Raw genomic sequence first — 4,497 nt, 5'->3', positions numbered from 1 at the left:
AATCGGAGTGAAACCTCTTGCATCTTGTCGAATATTTCTTCCAGTTGGTCGCGTAAAAGAAACATTTTGTGATTTGTCATTTTTTACCCGTTCTTTTTTTAAACAGAAACATTTTGTCTTGCTTCTTACTCCGAGACGGATGGACCAATCAGATTGAAACTTCTTGCATCTGGAAGAGCATTTGCCATTTGGTCCCATAGCAAAACATTTGTCATTGTCTTATTTTTTACCACTATATATCACTTTTTATCGCAAAAAGCGTACTATTTCACGTATGTTTGGCCTGAAACCGATGAAATCGATGAAACCCCTTACATTTTGCTGCCGGAGAGGTTTTCGCAATGATCACAGAGGCAAAAATTTATGAATTTCTGCATTGTTTGTAACTATCGTTATCGCAAAATTCCTATTACATGATGTAACTCGGTGAGGAAATTACCGAGCGCGATGGAACTTTCCGCATTTCATAATAGATGTATTCGTGATGTTCCCATTTGCAAAAATTTATGGACACTTTCATTGATTAAAATCATTGTTGGTGCAAAATTGCTATGCTCTGGTGTAGCTCGACAAGGAATTTACCAAAACGCAATCGATCCTTTCACATGTAGTTTCACGTGTATTCTTGATAATCCCATTTGCAATTATACAGGGTGTCCAAAAAATGTTGGATGTCCTTGAATGGGGTGTTTCGGGGTGGGAGGTGATTTGAAACAATTTTTTCTTAACGAAAATGTTGCTCGAGGCTTCGTTAAGGAGATATTGACAGAACCGCCGACCAATCAGAGCGCGAGTAGGCCGGTGGAGCATACTCGCGCTCTGATTGGTCGGGAGTTTCTGTTTCTGGAAAATCTCCTTAACAAAGCCTCGAGCAACATTTTCGCTAAGGAAAAATTGTTTCACCCCCCCCCCCCCCCCACCCGCGGAACAACCCTTTTCAAGGACCTCCAACGTTTTTGGGTCATCCTCTATATTGCTCATAACTGTTGTTATTGCATGAAACCTATTGGTTATAGATTGCCACTAAAAAGAGTGAAATAAAATAATTTTTTGGAAAAAAAATTTAACCGACTTCAAAAAAGGTACAGTGAAAAGTATGAAATAATTTCTAGGTAATTTATATGAATACGCACTAGCTCTAGATATAATTGCTTAAAAGTATGGGAAAATGCAGTGAAAAGTGTGAAGTAATTTCTATTTATACTGCATTGTTATTCACCATCGTTTGATGAATTTGGTTAAATTATTAAATACATCATGTTAAATGCAATGCACCTTTTTCGGAGGCGACGCAAAATTTAAAATTAAGTATATTCAAAATTGCCAAACTAGGTTTAACTTTCTGTCGGAGAAACAAAAAATATGGTCTTTAATTATTGCTATCATTACATCCATTTTGGACATCATATTCATTAACACTATTCAATATCGTCGCCCCCACCAAATACTATCCCAAACCTATTCAGACAGTATTTCCATGGGTAGAGTATGCAGGGTGTCGTTGAATTAGTGTAAGAACCGGAAATAGGGGTAGCTGAGACAATTCTGAACCACAATTTCCTTTGCGGATAGTGCTTCGTTTTCGTTAACAGTTCGACACAATTCGAAATTTTTGCAAACGCAATCGAAGTTCAGAATCGTCTCAGTTATCCCCAAAATTAAATATTATCAAACTTGGTTTAACTTTCTGTTCGAGGAACAAAAAATATGGTCTTTAATTATTGCTATTACTATATCCGCTTTAGACATCATATTCATTAACACTATTCAATATCGCCGCACCCACCAAATACTATCCCAAACCTATTCAGACAGTATTTCCATGGGGAGAGTTTATACATTAGCAGTAATCAATATCGCCGCCCCTCCCCTCCAAAAAAGCCCCAAATCTACTCAAACTATATTTCCGTGTACATATTATATACATTAACTATTAATTCTACATAGACAATAAACATGTATACAATGACAGCATTCAATATTGCCACCTCTACCAAAAGCTAACCCAAACCGGAATTAAAAATTTGTTACATTATGCGCCGCCTCCGAAAAAGGTGCACTGCATTTAATATGATATATTTAATAATTTAACCAAATTCATCAAACGATGGTGAATAACAATGCAGTATAAATAGAAGTTATTTCACACTGTTCACTGCATTTTCCCATACTTTTAAGCAATTATATCTAGAGCTAGTGTGTATTCATATAAATTAACTAGAAATTATTTCACACTTTTCACTGCATTTTCCCATACTTTTATCTAGAGCTAATGCGTATTCATATAAATTACCTAGAAATTATTTCATACTTTTCACTGTACCTTTTTTGAAGTCGGTTAAATTTTTTTTTCCAAAAAATTATTTTATCGGTCCTTACGGATTTGTCCCATAAGAAGAATAAGCTCCAAAAATTTCTTCGTGTCTTGTATCGTAATGTCTTTCCATTTGAGGGCTTTCTTGGAAGTTGTGAATTTATCAATATTTTTATAATAATATCAATTTGACTCTTCTACGAGAAATGTAAACAAATTATCGCCGATAAACAAAGCTACAGCATCCGCTACATTATCCGGAACGTTTTCCGTATCTATTCTTGATAGACCTAAAAACTCTTCCAAGACTGGGCTGATGATCATTCTTCTTGAGAATTAGAATCATCCGAATCCGGGCTTGAATCAGAACTGCTTGAAATTATTCGTTGAATAATAGTTCAAGAACGATATATAATTTCGTCGTCACTACAATCATCATTGATAACCTAGTCATCGCAATTCGATAAACTATCTGCATACAAATCTTCATTTTCACATGCTATTCTATCGTTGTCCATTCTGTGATTAACGGACAGTAGAATTTGCAATAGGTATTTAACACGTTCACGTCGGCGCTGTTATTTGCTGAGGATTTCTTTTGAAATTCCAAGTGGTTAATTTTTTAAAAATGTGTAAACTTGACAAAATCAAATTACAGGTTTGCGCGGCGATAACTTTTTTTGGAATTAAAATATTGAAAAAATCCTCGGTATGAATTAGGCCCAACTATCAGAAAACACGTGTAAAAAATTTGGTTCATATCGGCCTAACCGTTTCTGAGCAAAGTGCACCTTTGTATCAAAAACATAAGTTTTCAGAAGACTACAAAAAACTAAAAATTTCTATTTCCCGTTCGATTATCGATATAAATGTTATCGAATCGTATTTAATTTTATCAAAATCGATTAAAACACTGCTTTTTCGGAAATTTACTGTATTCTTTACCCTAGAAAACAATACTCTATGGCTGTGATCAAGGTAACCGCGCCTCCGGTTTTCCGCAAATTTCACTGTCGTTGTTTTCTGTTCGAGAAAGTTGTCAGTTGTATTTCCTTATATTCTTTACAGGAGCGAATTCCATTTTTCTTTTTTCAAAAAATTACTTTTACCACTTCTAGTGCTCCAAATTCAATTTTCTTTGCGTGTAATGGTTCAGAATCGCTTAAATTTTAATAAAACAAAATAAAAAGAAACAGTGATTTTTTTTCATTTTTTGATGTTCCAAGCCCCTTAAGGTAGTTATCGCAAGATAGTCAGGTTCAGGAATATAATTGAAAACTTTCATAAAACTACAGTCTTATTGCTCAGTCTTGTCTCACACATGTTTAGAATAAATCGATATGCAGATCTACACGTTCATTAGTAATGCTCGAGAGATGATTGTGCCAACAACGCTGACTGTTACCGCGTAATTTCTCTACGTTGGGTTTTAGATTTAAAAAAATTGTATCTCAGTAACGGAACGGCCACTAATTACTATTTTCTTTTTCATGGTTTAAAATTGCAGTTTTTATAATATATGGAAATAAATTGCATTTCAATTCAAGTTGAAAAAAATTTGCGCTGAAGTTTGTATGTTTTATGAGAAGCTAATATTGTGTGGTGGCACCTCCTGTCCTCGCCGCTCCCTTCCTTTTCTCCTCTCTCGCTCTCCCTCCACAGCTACCACAATTAAAATTACAAAATTTTTATACCGTTTTTCATGAAATTGGTGTAATCAGTTTTAATCGAAATAGGATCAAACCCCAAATTTCACTTATTGCTGATATATAAGCTTCAAAGTTATCAATCATATCTATAATACATTACAATGAATACATATACTCAAAGTAAGTCTCAACCTGAGGGCCATAACATTGAAACCTGTACACGAAGTTTGGAGCGAACGAATTTCACTTATTGCTGTTACACTAACCTTGCAAGTTATCAATCTGATCTCCATTACAATGAATCCACACTTAACCCATGTCTCAATCTCTGATGGTCATTACAGTGAACCCTATACACGAAGTTTAGTAGCCAATAAATGTTAATTATTGTTGTTACCTTAACCTTCCAAGTTATCAATCTCAACTTCATTACAACGAATCTACACTCAACCCAAGTCTCAACCTGATAGCCATTATAGTGAATTCTTTACACGAGGTTTGGAGGGAACAAATTTCATTTATTGCTGTTATATT

This window comes from Hylaeus volcanicus, chromosome 7 (genome assembly GCF_026283585.1).
Source record: "Hylaeus volcanicus isolate JK05 chromosome 7, UHH_iyHylVolc1.0_haploid, whole genome shotgun sequence".
Lineage (NCBI taxonomy): Eukaryota > Metazoa > Arthropoda > Insecta > Hymenoptera > Colletidae > Hylaeus > Hylaeus volcanicus.
The sequence above is the reverse complement of the archived record's forward strand: the minus strand, read 5'-3'. Positions refer to the sequence as shown.